The sequence below is a fragment of the Stomoxys calcitrans genome, chromosome 5 (assembly GCF_963082655.1).
Source record: "Stomoxys calcitrans chromosome 5, idStoCalc2.1, whole genome shotgun sequence".
NCBI lineage: Eukaryota > Metazoa > Arthropoda > Insecta > Diptera > Muscidae > Stomoxys > Stomoxys calcitrans.
In genome coordinates this window covers 74,861,413-74,878,210 of record NC_081556.1, presented here as the reverse complement: position 1 = coordinate 74,878,210, position 16,798 = coordinate 74,861,413, and positions in this window count along the sequence as shown.

The following is a 16,798-nucleotide window of genomic DNA, read 5'->3' as shown; positions in this document are numbered from 1 at the left end:
TGCCTGAAATTTTGTACCACGGATCCTCTCATGACCATTAAGATACGTGTTTATTATGGTCTGAATCGGTCTATAGCACGATACAGCTCCCAAATAAATCGATCTCTCTATTTTACTTCTTGAGCCCCCCAAGGGCGCAATTCTTATTCGAATTGGCTGACATTTTACACAGGTCTCTAACATATAATTAAATTGTGGTCCAAACCGGACCATATCTTGATATCGCTCTAATAGCATAGCAAATTTTTTCTTATATCCTTTTTTGCCTAAAAAGAGATGCCGAAAAAAGAACTCGAAAAATACGATCCATGGTGGAGGGTATATAAGATTCGGCCCGCCCGAACTTAGCACGCTCTTACTTGTTTTAATTAAAAATTCCCTAAATTTCAATTGTGATCGTAATGGGGAAAATCCGGATTCAATTAAAGAACTTATTGATACAATTAATTTTTTAATCGAAAACATTTTTATTTTCAATTAAATTTTTAATTAAAAAAAATTTTCGTAATAATTTTTTCTGTGTATATTTGCATAATTTTTTTTTATATTTATAAATATTCCAATCACTGCCCACGAAATTTGGCCCATATCACTGTTCGACAACTCTTATATTTACTTCAACATTTGGTTCAGATCGGTTCAGATTTAGGTAGTCTTACTTGCCAAAAGAGAACCTCCTAATTATTAAATGATTCAGTTTTAGACGCCATTTGACTTGACATTGAGCTATATACATAAGTTTAATAAAGAAAAATATTTCGATTATAATTGTTTTATTGGCTATAAATATCCGTTCCGAAAAATTTCTAGCAATTTCGATACTTAAAGAAGGGAATATTTTATTTGTTTGTTCATATTTTTTGCAAATTAAATTTTTAGTTTTTGTCAAATTTAAAGTAAATACAAGTACATATGTATTGCAGAACATCTAGATATTAACATGCCATTGGCAAGGAGTTGCTAAAAATACCAAAGGCTTATTCTCCTGGCCATGATAATGAAACTAAGCACCTTTTGGCCAACCACAATAAATGCCAGCTAAAGCCGAAATAATCGTTAAAGTTATTTGCCTGTTTGGTCAATGCAACTACACCCTGAATTGCCTGTCCATGGTGATAATGGTGGTGATGATGGCCATTGTGTCGTATCCGAGCTCTTTATGACCTTCCCCACCAACCGTAGACACCAGCCTATTTAGGAGTACATTGCAAGCAAAGAACAAAGAAGTCAAAGTGCCCGTTGTTTAGGCCCAAGACTGGTTGTGGCCATAGAATTTTTATGGAGAAGATTTCCGTTCGTTTCATATCTGTGAAAAGGACATAAGTATATGCTGCAATACGTGCACAACATTGGCTGGGTGGCAGCCTAAGGATTCCTGCACAACCAGTGCTGTATGGTCAAGTGAAAGTTTGCTGTTTTCGGCGTTTGTGTGTGAGTTTAGCTGGACCAGATAGTGAGAGTGAGTGAGTTTATTTATTGCACTACGAACGCTGTTCTTCCCTTTGTGTCCTGTGTGCAAGCGGTTAGCTGCTGACCAAGACCTGATGGCCATTCACTATCGCTTTATGGTCATTCACAATTGGGGTCGTATTTTATTATGAATTTATGGTATCAAAGGCTTTGTGGCTCTTGGTTTTTGGCTTACATGTGTTGCTGCTGTTTAGTTCATGTCATAAATACTATGGCATCATTCTGAAGTTATAGAATTTAATCTAAGAACAAAATACGTTACCAAAAGATGTGAAACATGTAGCAAATGTTGCACCGAGTCGTAAAATGAAGTAATAAGTTAATTACGACTGGGCTGATGCTATGACTTTTTTAATTAATGCCATATTATTTGAGTTTGTGGGGTTGGCCACTTTATTACAATTGCTTATTATTAATACTCCGAAATTGCGCTTGTTCGATAATTTATATATGTTAACAGGGGTAAGTTAAAGTATTTTTCGAAAAGGGAAGAAATGGCTCATTTGTAGTCACATCATATCTAAAAGTATGAATACAATGGGATTCGTTGACTCACCAATGCCATCGTAGCTTATTTAGCTATAGCAGCAACACAATTTCTCTGTCTCACTGTTTAACACAACTTTTTTTGATGTTTTTGTTCCCCAGAAGGTAGGACGGTTACCTATGACCTAGGATCTATGTCAAAAACTGTTTTGTTCGTATTTCTTATGACTAGGGATCGGAATTCTATGCTAATTCATATTAATTGTCTAAATATAAATGCAATAATATGTGTTTACAAACAAAGGGCTGTAGATTAAAATGCCACTGCTTTGTTTCCGTAAATTTATTTCGTCATTCCGTTTGATCACTTTAAAATATCAATTTCATACCACTAACAGACGTCACACAGTGGTCCAATCGCTGAAAAAAGTAGAAATATGATCAAAACTTTTGATCTGTTAATCTGAGAGGCATAAAATGTTCTAGACATATTTAGAGGATGACGTATGCTTTCAGGAAAATGTGATACAGAATGCCAAAGTTGATCGACTGAACTGATTTGCGTGATTTAAGACTCTGAAATTTAAAAATCCTAGATCGATTTATATGGCAGCTATACCAGGTTATTTGCCGATTTGAGGCATACTAAGCGTAGTTGTTGGTAATCATAACAAAACACCTCATGCAAATTTCAGCCAAATCGGATGAGAATTGCACCCTCCAGCTGCTCAAGAAGATATGATCCAAGATCGGTTTATATGGCAGCTATATCAGGTTATTTACCGATATAGACCATGCTTAGCACAGTTGTTGGAATTAATACCAAAACACCGCGTGCAAAACTTCAGTCAAATCGGATGAGAATTGCGCCCTCTAGAGGCTCAAGAAATCAAAACCCAAGATCGGTTTATATGGCAGCTATACCACATTATGTACCGATTTGCGCCATTCCAAGCACAGTTATTGGAAGTCATAACAAAACACCTCGTGCAAAATTATAGCCAAATCGAAGCGTAGTTGTTGGTAATCATAACAAAACACCTCATGCAAATTTCAGCCAAATCGGATGAGAATTGCACCCTCCAGCTGCTCAAGAAGATATGATCCAAGATCGGTTTATATGGCAGCTATATCAGGTTATGAACCGATTTAGACCATGTTTAGCACAGTTGTTGGAAGTAATACCAAAACACCGCGTGCAAAACTTCAGTCAAATCGGATGAGAATTGCGCCCTCTAGAGGCTCAAAAAGTCAAAACACAAGATCGGTTTATATGGCAGCTATACCACATTATGTACTGATTTGCGCCATTCCAAGCACAGTTGTTGGAAGTCTTAACAAAACACCTCGTGCAAAATTATAGCTAAATCGAAAAAGAATTGCGTCCTCTAAAAGCTGAAGAATCACAACCCATGATCGGTTTATATGGCAGCCATATTAGGTTATGAACCGATTTGAACCATATTTGGCAAAGTTGTTGGACGTGATACTAAAACAGCGTGTGCAAAATTTCAGTCAAGTCGGACGAGAATTGCGTACTCTAGAGGCTCAAGAAGTCAAAACCTAAGATCGGTTTATATGGCAGGTATATGAAAACGTGGACCAATTTGGCCCATTTACTATCCCAACCGACCTACACTAATAAAATGTATTTGTGCAAAATATTAAGCGCCTAGCTTTACTCCTTCGAAAGTTAGCGTGCTTTCGACAAGCAGACGGACGGACGGACAGCACACGGACATGGCTAGGTCGACTTAGAGTGTCATGGCGACCAAGAATACATATACTTTGTGGGGTTTTAGACGCACGTTTCGAGGTGTTACAAACAGAATGACGAAATTAGTATACCCCCATCCTATGGTGGAGGGTATAAAAACAAGCTTAATTAACCATGCCATCGGGTACCATTAACGGAATATGTACAGTTAAACATGAAACTTTTTCTAGGTTTTTCAGTGAATTCCTATTATTTTTATACCCTCCACCATAAGATGGGGGGTATACTAATTTCGTCATTCTGTTTGTAACTACTCGAAATATTCGTCTGAGACCCCATAAAGTATATATTTTCTTGATCGTTGCGACATTTTATGTCGATCTAGCCATGTCCGTCCGTCTGTCCGTCCGTCCGTCCGTCCGTCTGTCTGTCGAAAGCACGCTAACTTCCGAAGGAGTAAAGCTAGCCGCTTGAAATTTTGCACAGGTACTTCTTATTAGTGTAGGTCGGTTGGTATTGTAAATGGGCAACATCGGTCCATGTTTTGATATAGCTGCCATATAAACCGATCTTGGGTCTTGACTTCTTGAGCCTCTAGAGTGCGCAATTCTTATCCGATTGGAATGAAATTTAGCACGACGTGTTTTGTTATGATATCCAACTACTGTGCCAAGTATGGTTCAAATCGGTCCATAACCTGATATAGCTGCCATATAAACCGATCTTGGGTCTTGACTTCTTGAGCCTCTAGCGTGCGCAATTCTTACCCAATCAGATTGAAATTTTGCACGACGTGTTTTGTTATGATACCCAACAACTGTGCCAAGTATGGTTTAAATCGGCCCATAACCTGATTTAGCTGCCATATAAACCGATCTTGGGTCTTGACTTCTTGAGCCTCTAGCGTGCGCAATTCTTATCCGATCAGATTAAAATTTTGTACGACGTGTTTCGTTATGATATCCAAGAACTGTGTCAAGTATGGTTCAAATCGGTCCATAACCTGATATAGCTGCCATATAAATCGATCTTGGGTCTTGACTTCTTGAGCCTCTAGAGTGCGCAATTCTTATCCGATCAGAATGAAATTTTGCACGACGTGTTTTGTTATGATACCCAACAACTGTGCCAAGTATGGTTCAAATCGGCCCATAACCTGATATAGCTGCCATATAAACCGATCTTGGGTCTTGACTTCTTGAGCCTCTAGATGGCACAATTCTTATCCGATTTTAATGAATTTTTGTACGTAGTATTTTGCTTTGATACCCAACAACTGTGCCAAGTATGGTTTAAATCGGTCCATAACCTGATATAGCTGTCATATAAACCGATCTGGGATCTTGACTTCTTGAGCCTCTAGAGGTCGCAATTATTATCCGATTTGCCTGAAATTTTGTACGACGGATTCTCTCATGACCATCAACATACGTGTTTACTATGGTCTAAATCGGTCTATAGCCCGATACAGCTCCCATATAAATCGATCTCTCTATTTTAACTTCTTGAGCCCCCAAAGGGCGCAATTCTTATTCGAATTGGCTGTCATTTTACACAGGTCTCCAACATATAATTTAATGGTGGTCTAAACCGGATCATATCTTGATATCGCTCTAACAGCGGAGCAAATCTTTTCTTATATCATTTTTTGCCTAAGAAGAGATGTCGGGAAAAGAACTCGACAATTGCGCTCCATGGTGGAGGGTATATAAGATTCGGCCCGGCCGAACTTAGCACGCTTTTTTTATATCCTTTTTTGCCTAAGAAGAGATGCTGGGAAAAGAACTCGACAAATACGATCTATGGTGGAGGGTATATAAGATTCGGGCCGGCCGAACTTAGCATGCTTTTACTTGTTTTTTTTAACTACGCACTAAAAATTACACACAAATTTGATGTATATACAAATTGTCTCAATATTATAAACGGTTTGAAAATGACATAGTTTTCAATATAAAAAATGTTTATTCTTTAAAATAAATATAAAAACACCTCGTTTATTTAAGGTCAATACGACGATTTTTATACCCACCACCGAAGGATGGGGGTATATTCATTTTGTCATTCCGTTTGCAACACATCGAAATATCCATTTCCGACCCTATAAAGTATATATATTCTTGATCAACGTAAAAATCTAAGACGATATAGCCATGTCCGTCCGTCTGTCTGTTGAAATCACGCTACAGTCTTTAAAAATAGAAATATTGAGCTGAAATTTTGCACAGATTCTTTTTTTGTCCATAAGCAGGTTAAGTTCGAAGATGGGCTATATCGGACTATATCTTGATATAGCCCCCATATAGACCGATCAGCCGATTTAGGGTCTTAGGCCCATATAAGCCACATTTATTATCCGATTTTGTTGAAATTTGGGACAGTGAGTTGTGTTAGGCCCTTCGACATCCTTTGTCAATTTGGCTCAGATCGGTCCAGATTTGGATATAGCTGCCATATAGACTGATCCTCCGATTTAGGGTCTAAGGCCCATAAAAGCCACATTTATTATCCGATTTTGATGAAATTCGGAGCAGTGAATTGTGTAAGGCCCATCGACATCCTTCGTTAATTTGGCTCAGATCGGTCCAGATTTGGATATAGCTGCCATATAGATCGATCCTCCGATTTATGGTGTAAGGCCCATAATAGCCACATTCATTATACGATTTTGCTGAAATTTGGGACAGTGAGATGTGTTAGGCCCTTTGACATATTTCTTCAATTTGGTCCAGATCGGTTCAAATTTGGATACAGCTGCCATATGGACCGATTTTTTGATTTATGGTTTTGGGCCCATAAAATGCTCATTTATTGCCCGATGTCCCCGAAATTTGGAACAGTGAGTTAAGTTAAGCTCTTTGACATACTTCTGCAATATCGCACAGATCGGTCCAGATTTGGATATAGCTGCCATATAGACCGATATCTAGGTTTTAGGTTTTGGGGCCATAAAAGACGCATTTATTGTCCGATGTCGCTGAAATTTGAGACAGTGAGTTTGGTTAGGCTCTTCGACGCCCTTCTTCAATTTTGCCCAGATCAGTCCAGATTTGAATATAGCTGCCATATAGACCGATCTCTGGATTTAAGGTTTAGGGCCCATAAAAGAGGCATTTATTGTCCGATTTCGCCGAAATTTGGGACAGTGCTTAGTGTTAGGCTCTTCGACATGTTTATGCAACTTGGCCCAAACGGTCCAGATTTGGATATAGCTGCCATGTAGACCGATATCTCGATTTAAAGTTTGGCCCCATAAAAGGCGCATTTATAATCCGATTTCACTGAAATTTGACACAGTGACTTATGTTCGGCTTTTCGACATCCGTGTCGTATATAGTTCAGATCGGTATGAGGTATATGAGTATAAGGTATGAAATTTTCACCGAAATTTGATGAAAGGTGGTTAACATATATGCGCGAGGTGGTGGGTATCCAAAGTTCGGCCCGGCCGAACTTAACGCCTTTTTACTTGTTCTTACTAAATTTAAAAAGTTTCAATCTCGAAAAATCTTCCGCAGTGGGTTTTCTGGTTTTTATTACTTTAAATTAAAGGCTGAAATGTTCCCATCAATTTAATCCTTGTCTCGCCAAATACTAAAAAAAATAAATTTCATGTAGGACTATATCCCTTATGTCCCATTTCGAACATAAATTGCATATGGATAAGACAAGTTAAAACGTGCTTAGTTCGGCCGGTCGAATATTGGAACGTACCACAATGGGTTCTGTTCTACTTACCAATTCTACCAAATTAGCCAAAATTTTAAATTATAAACCGATCTAGACTAAACTTGACATGTGGAAGTCAAGAGAGCGCAACAAGCCGATTGCTGCCTTAGGTGTATGTCCATAGTGGCATGGGGCGCATTAATATCTGCACCCTCTTTTCAACCTTATCTAACCGATTGGAAGACAAAACCTTGCAAAACACTACTTGGAAAATTTCAGTCAAATCGGATAACAATTGCGGTTTCGAGGGGCTCAAAAATCAAATTTTGAGATCGGCTTATATGGGACCTTATCCAAATCTAAACCAATATGATCCCTACTCGACTGACTCAATTGGTTGATGAAAGCATTCCTGTCGCGACGATGTAAAGAGGCGCAGAGGCAACCCATTGCCGATGCCATAGGAAATGACACGAAATCCGTATTTGGGTACCAGAAGCCTTCCCCGAAACCAAGAATGAGGCATACCCTGAAATCATTAGCAGCACGCCAGTTGAAGGAGAGGTATCAGCAGAGAGGAGAATCGTTTATTACGCGTAAAGAAGAAGAGTACACCGCAGAATCAATCCCTGATAATGGTAAAGAATGCTTACCTCCTAGTCAGAACGAGCTCCAAGTAGCAGTGACCCGATTGAAGAACAATAAGGCAGCAGGAGCCATTGAACTATTTAAGACCGGAGGCGACACGCTGATAAGACGTATGCATCAGTTTGCCTGCGCACTCTGGCGAGAAGAACGCATACCCGATATTTGGAACCTCCCGTACACAAGAAAGGAAACAAGACGGAATGTGTCAAATACAGAGGAAAAGTCTCCTCCCCATCGCATACAAGATACTCTCGAGCGTACTGTGTGAAACATTAAAATCTAAAATCGATGACATAATAGGGCCCTATAAAGGCGGCTTTAGACCTGATAAATCCACCCTGGATCAGATATTCGCACTGCGCCCAATCCTGGAAAAGACCCAAGAAGGACAAATCAACACCAACCATCTCTTTGTCGTCTACAAAGCCGCCTTTGATACTCCTTTACGTTCAAAGGTATTTCAAGCCATGTCTGAATTTGGTATCCCTGCAAAACTGATAAGACTCTGCAGGATGACACTTGCTGATACGCGTTCCACAGTAAGAATAGGAAAGAATCTCTCCGAACCATTTAATACCAAACAAGGTTTCAGACTAGGAGACCCTATCGTGTGATCCCTTTAATATCCTGTTGGAGAAGATTATACGTGATACAGATGTGAATAGATATGGCACATAAATCACAAGAGAACACATGCTACTCGTCTATGCCGACGACATCGATATCATAGGTCGGTCACCGGAAGTAGTAACTGTAGCCTTTGAAAGAATCGAAAGAGAGTCAGTGAAAATGGGTCTGTTAGTAAATGGAGATAAGACGAAATGGATGGTTTCAACTCCCAAAAAGCCTTGCACAACCGAGCAGACAAAGAAAATGGAGAAAGTTGGGAACCAAAACTTTGAGACAGTCAGTAACTTTATCTAATTCGGCACCGCCGTAACCGAAACGAATGACACTAGTTTTGAGATTAAACGAAGATTAATACTGGCAAACAGATGCTACTGGACTAAGTAAGCAGTTTAGAAACAAGGCCACCTCTCAACAGACAAAGATTACACTATACCAGACACTGATACTACCCGTGCTGTTATATGGTTCTGAAGCATGGGTACTTGTGAAAGCAGATAAGGCAGTGCTTGGAGTATTTGAAAGAAAGATTCTTCGTAAAATATATGGACCAGTTTGCGTTAACGGAGAATATAGGCGACGTATGAACCACGAGCTGTATGACGACGATAGCATAGTTACACACTTCAAAATACAACGGCTGCGTTGGCTAGGTCATGTTGTCAGAACGGATGAAGAAGTTCCAGCAAAGAAGTCTTTTGAAGGCAAACACGGTGGTACACGCAAACCGGGAAGACCAAAAGCCCGATGGAAAGATCAAATGGTGGGAGATACCTCGATAAGCTGATCTCAGTTGGTAATTCAAACTATTTCAGAGTATAATTGTATTTATTTCGATGTTATGATACACAATTATATTAAAAGCCTTCAATTTTCGCACAACCTCATTATGGTTTTGTATTATTATCTGTTGTCTTCGTTATGCTATAAATAAAACAAACAAGTAAAAGCGTGCTATGTTCGGCCGGGACAAATCTTTTATACCACTGATCGCATTTGTCGAGTTCTTTCCCGGTACCTCTTTTTAGATAATCAACGGATAAAAGAAAATAATTGCTTTGCTAATTGAATTGAATGTTGGAAACTACAGTAGAAGTATATGTGTAAAATTTCAGCCAAATGGAATAAGAGTTGGACCTATTATTGGCTCAAGTAGTAAAACAGGGAGAGCGGTTTACAGGGGAGCTGTATCAGGCTAAATACCGATTCAGACCGTATTTGACACGTATGATGGAGGTCATGGGAGAAGCCGTTGTACAAAATTTCAGCCAAATCGGATAATAATTAGGCCTTCTTGAGGCTCAAGAAGTCCAGCTTCAAGATCGGTTTATATGGCAGCTATATCAGGTTATGGACCGATTTAAACCATACTTGGCGCAGTTATTGGAAATCATAACGAAACACGTCACGCAAAATTTCAGCCAAATCGGATATGAATTACGCCCTCTAGAGGATCAAGAAGTAAAGATTTGAGCCATAATCGGCACAGTTATTGGAATTTGTAACAAAACAGCTCATGCAAAATTTCAGCCAAATCGGATAAGAACTGCGTCCTCTAGTGGCTTAAGAAGTCAAGATCCCAGATCGGTTTATATGGCAGCTATATCAAAACATGGACCGATATAGCCCATTTACAATCCCAACCAACCTACTCTAATAAGAAGTATTTGTTCATAATTTCAAGCGGATAGCTTTACTCCTTAGAAAGTTAGCGTGCTTTCGACAGACAGACGGACGGACATGGATAGATCGACTTAAAATGTCATGACGATCGAGAATACATATACTTTATGGGGTCTTACACGAATATTTCGAGTAGTTACAAACAGAATGACGAAATTAGTATACCGCCATCCTATGGTGGAGGGTATAAAAATGGTTGTTGTTGTTTTTTTGATGGATATGTCTTTATCGCTTAAGTGTTACCAATCAATGTATGTGCCTTAAAAATTCTTGTTTTTGTACCTAGCAGCCATTTGTGTGTTGCTCTAATGATTTTTGTCATACCAGCGTTTTATACCGAAACTTTAAAAATTTTCACTTTCCGAGGTAACCATCCGCACTCGTCCGAGCTGCTAAGAATACTGGCTGCTCTTTGCTCAGTCAAAGCAAAAAGGAAAAAATGTTATGTGTGAGAATGTGTCTATACCAATGAAGAGCATACAATTGCCATTATTTGCTAGCATATGGGTCTGCTTGGGACTATTTTCTTTTGGACGAAAAAAGTAATGTGCAATAGAGTAAGTATTTTTGCCAACCATTGGTCTATACGTTCACATACTCACCCTTTCTCTCTAGTTGGAGCATCACAAGAGAATAATTATTGATCCAGTATACGAATAATCGTTTGCGGCTATGAAAACAATTTTACAACTAAAGAGGTTTTGGTTTTACAACAAAAGGGAGGTCCTTTTACCGTATATGAAGCTGGTAAAGGGTTAACAATAAATATAGTTAGTTACATTCAATAATACTACTATTATAGCTAACGTTACATATTTGAAGCGAAACGCTACAAGATAAAATTAAAAGCCAAACTTCGTGATAAAAGTATTATATTTGTCGTTAAAATTTCTCAAACGTTTTATTTTTTTACCTGTACTGAATAGGCGACTTACTTGGGAGCTTCACATAAAGAACAAGTTCAACCAACTTAAATTTAAAACAAGAAAACTCAACTGGCTCATTGGACCAAAATCAAAGCTTAATCTAAGCAATAAACTCCGACTATCCAAAGCACTCTCAGGCTAAATTGGACTTGTGGAGTACAGTTGTGAGGCACTGCCAGCAACTCAAACGGCGATATTATCTTCATAATTTGTAATCGATTGCTTGAAACGTTCTGTGTGATTGCAGAGCAGGGTTTAAACCGATAATTCTTCGCAAGGGAATTCTTAGATACATTGTTGAGAATACTTTGATTCTGAATCCATGTAAATCCAACTCGAATGAAGTGATAAATAAATGCAGATGTTCTTTGTTATTAAAATTTCTTTTATTTATACTTCTATTTAGGTTAGTACTTAAAGTTATATTCAATAATTTATGTAAACTTTGTTTAAAAATATGCATATTTTTTGGAGTTAAACATTCTAAAATATTCTTCTTTAATATCTACGGTATAATAAGAAAGTGTTGGTGTAGGTATTTGGGATATATCATTTTGTCAGTTTTGTTCGATCATAGATTAGAGTTAATACAAATGGTAAAATTAATACACGACTTTTATAAATATACAAAAAAATATCTTAGGTAATACTATTATAATGTTTTCTTATACTTCAAAGATTTATATAATTAATATGTATTGCTTTGCTTTGCTATGAATATGTTGGATATGAACAGATGCGTAAACTACAATAGCTATGTATTTGTATAGTATATGTGTAGGATTTATTATCATTGTATGGAGGATACATTTAGGAGCTTACTTTGTGTGCAAGGGAAAGTAAATAGTTACATACTTGATAGTAGTAGATACTTATGTAATTATATAAAGATTGTACTTTTCGCTTTGTATTTACTTTTTCATAGTTTCATGTACAAACATGGCATTGTTTGTGGAAATGTGTATTTACAATTTTATATTACTAACAAAAGGAAATGTTAAATTAGCAGTTCATTGCCTAGAAGTGCTTAACAAGTCCTTGACATATTGAAAACTTTGAAAGTATTTTGAATAATACTTCTCGTTGATGAAAGTGCCTACGACTAAAACATATACATATATTACATCCTTCTGGAAGAAAGTTATGTAACATCAATACATATGGTTGGTTTGACGTCAATCGTGTGAAAAAATTAAATGCGATTCTGAACTAGTTAAAAGAACAAGATTATGGTTATATCAACAGATCCTAGTCCCTAGAATCTACTTCGAGAACCCAGGGTGAGAGATCAGTTTCCGACTGCCTGACCATAATACAGCCAGAGATCCGGGCGATCACGGTATGCGTGAGGCGGTATGGTGTTAAGGCAAGGACGTCGAGTGTGAACTTCTTTACGGACTGTAAACTGGCCATCGGGGCAAAAACAACCAGGACTGTAAGTTCATAAACAGTCTTGGAGTATAAGAAAGAAAGGAGTATAACGGCTTCTCTTAAGATGGCACGATCCGCATTATTTAGATGCTGGACCAAGTAAGGTGGAATGAAGAAACAGATGATTAGGCAGTGAAGGCCAGAGGACTGCCGGCACTTAGTTTATCCAAAGCCATTGAGGTCTACGCAGTCTGAGTTAAGGGCGTGGGCAATAAATGTACTGCGGCAAAGCGATACTGTCGGTAGGATGACGAAAATACTATGGGGAAACCCGGATCGTGAGAAGACTAGGCTATTACTGTAGGGAAGTGAAAGTAGGTATGTATAGCTTTCGGTATCATAACGCGACAAATAGGACTACGAGCTCACTTATGCTGAATATGTGTGGCAAGTGATAGCATGTGTGGTGAAGATGATGAGGCGTTGGAGCATTTCCTACGTCATTGCCCGACTTTCGCGGCAAACAAACACCGGGACTTAGGTAGGGACACAATTCCAGACATGAACCGGCTTAGGGGTGGTATGGGAAACAATTAAGAATGTTGTTATTAGCTCGGAATTTCTGAATTAGAATTTCTTTCTCAATGTGACGTTTAAGTACTTAGAGCTTACAACAAGCCGAATACATGCCAAATCTATACATCATATCCCCTTGAGAAATGATTTTGTGTCAGGTAAGCTTTAATCCCTTTTACATGTACGAAAATATGTCCATCTTTGAATTTAACCTGACTATGAACAGTAATATATTAGGGTAAAAACTGATTTGAACTATAGTTAACATAGTTTTTGGAAGTCGTAACAGAAGACTATATCCAAAATTTTAGCCAAATTGGGCAAAAAAAAAAGCGGCTTCCAGGGGCTCAAGACATGGTTAGAGATCGATTTCGACCGTACTTGGCACGATTGTTCGAAGTCACAACAGAACACTACATTCAAAATCCTAGCCAAATTAGACAAAAGTTGCGACTTTCAGTGGCTCAAGTTTTCAAGTTCGGCTAATATCGGAGCTGTTTCTGGTTGTAAACCGATTTCAACCGTAGACCGGAAGTCGTAACGGAGAACTTCGTGCAAAATTTTATCCAAATCGGACAAAATTTGCGGCTTTCAGTGGCTTCGGACGTGAAATAGGGAGATATGTTTATATGGAAGCTATATCAGGTTATAGAACGATTTGAGCGGCTCTTGGCACAAATGTTTGAAGTCGTAACAGAACTCTTAGAACACAATTCCAGTCAAGTCGGAACAATTGCGGCTGGTAGGTGTTCAAGAAGTCAAGTCTAAGGACCACTATATATGTGAGCTGTATCCAAATCTATACCGATATGGCCCTTTTGCAATCTCCAACGATCTTTGTCAATAAGAAATATCTGGGAAAAATTTCAAGCGGATATCTTCATTCATTCGTTTGAATGCTATCGTGATTTCGTCAAATGGACATAAGAAGATCAACTTAGAATGTCAATATGATCAAGAATATACATCATCCTCTATGGGGTCGCAGATCGAGGTATTACAAACGGAATGACTAGATTAGTATACCCCATCCTATGGTCGTAGGTATAATGAAATTAGATCGTCTGGTTCGCATTATTATCTACATGTGTCTACTGTCAACTCATATCACTAAGAGCAAAATTTAACATAATGAACTGGACGATGGGTTCAACAAGCCACTAAAACTACCGAAATATTTTGCCATAAAAAGTATGTGATTTGATGGCGTTAGATTGTTCTTTGTCAACACGCGTTGTACCTCAACAACAGGAACCTAGACCCTTCTTCTAACCCGAATTTTGAGATCTAAGTGATGGATGCATCCTCAATTCCCCCAAATGGAATATGTAACACGATGAGGATAATGTGAGTGTAACATTAGACCGTTCCATCTTATAAGGGCAAACTTTTTCGTGATGATTGGATAAAAAATGCGATCTCTTTCTTAGTTACAAATCATAAAAGGACGGTCTAAAGTCGAGCGAAGCCGACCTTTTGATAACCTACACCACATTGGGTATACAGATTAAGTAGTCGAAACTTAAATTTGCTTAAATTTGAAGAAATTTGTAGAATGGTTATGGAAAAAATCATAGTGCAAAATATTTAGAAGATCGGTTGATAAATGCGTTAGCAATGGCGGTAAAAGTGATAATCGGGAGATAAATTTACATGGGAGCTATACCTAAATCTGAATAGGTTTCTGAGAAATTTACCAGGGATCAGAAAAGTCATAAGAGAAACCTTAGTGACAAATTTTGAGAATATTGGTTACAAAAAATAGCCAAGTTATTGCAATATTAGTTAAAATCGGACGAAAATATATATGCGAACTATATTTAAAGCTTAACAGATTTCAACCAAAATCGGCATACGTAGTTAATATCATAGAAAAATACATTAATCAAATTTAGAGAAAAATCTGGCTATATTTGAATATGAACCGATTTCAATAAAATTCATCAGCAATGTCGGGAACCCTTTGTGCCAAATTTTATATAAATCGGTTAACAAAATACCACGTTATTGCAATACTAGTCCAAATTGGACGAATATATATACGAGATCTATATCCAATTCTGAACCGATTTGGACCAAAATTCGCATGTTATGTTGTGGTCGGAGAAAAAATCGTAGTGCAAAGTTTTGAGATGATCGATAGATAGCGATAGATATATATGAGACCGATTTCTATCAACCTCACCTGTAATGTCGAGATTCATAAGAGACTCCCTTATGCCAAATTTCGTCATAATCGGTTAAGAAATGACGATGCCATTGCAGTATTTGTTCAAATCGGACAAACATATTATATATGGGAGGTATATTCCAATCTGAACCGATTTTTTTCAACTTCATTAGGTTTTGTTTTTAGGCCAAAAAGATGCCCGTTCCAAATTTGAAGACGATAGGATGAAAATTGCGAACTGTACTTTGTACAACACATTAACATGGAAAGACTAAATCGAAACAGAAAACAATTCTGAGTCGATCGGTGTAGTTATCAATGGGTCTAGCTCCTTTCTTCTGGGTGTAACAAACAAGTTTACTAAGTTGTAAGCCATGTACCACAGCAGTAGCGTAAGGTATAAAAAGGACAGACGGTCTATAAGCACAGAAAGGAGTCCAACTACACATTTTATCAGAGCCACAGATGTGGTGCAGGGTACAGTTTGCGATTTTGCGATAAATTCCATACAAAAGTATACTTAGTTTACCAATTTAATGCTAGGATCTAAGATACTCAACTGGATTCCTAAGAAAGCACTAGATCCAAAATTGGACGTCCTGGGGGCACGGGTTATCGTTAAACGATCACCATAATGTTTCGTTTTTGACTTATTGCGATCGTCTCGACTTAGAATGTCGAGACGGTCAATATTTCGAGGTGTTACAAACGGAATGACTAGATTAGTATACCCCCATCCTATGGTGGTTATAAAAATCTTATATATAAAATTCAATTTGTGTTTGTTTGTGTGTTCCGTATAGACTCAAAAACGGCTGAACATAGATGGCGTATGTTGGTCTGGAAGGAAACATAGGCTTTATATTTTTTGATATCGGGAGGGGGCGAACCCTCCCCCTTACCGCAAAAATAAAAGTGGACCAAACGGGACAATATGGGATTCAAATAAAAGATATTCAAGAGTAGAGTACGAATTTCATAATAAAAGTTGGGTTCAAGTACCTGGGGGGTCGCCCCAGCCCCAAAACCCCTTAAAAGAGTTTTTTTTAACTATCATGACAATGTGGGATTCAAATGAAAGACATTCGGGAATAGATTACAAATATGGTCAGGAAGTAGGAACACAACCCAAAATCAAAAGTGGACCGATCGGAACAATATAGGTATCAAATGAAAGGTACTGGAGAGTGAAATGTAAATATGCTATTAAAATTTGAGTCTAAGTACAAATCGGGCCGCCCCAACCTCAAAACTCAAACAGACATATTGGACGTACATTTCAATATGGGGCTCAAATGAAAGGTATTCTGGTTTATTGGTAGATTTTTAATCTGGCATACAAAATCAGATCGAAGTTAAGGGGGTTACGCCACCCCTCAAAGACGCCATTAGACACATTATGACTATATGGTACTTGGCTGAACCAATTTTCTTAAAATTTTCATAGATTGTGTA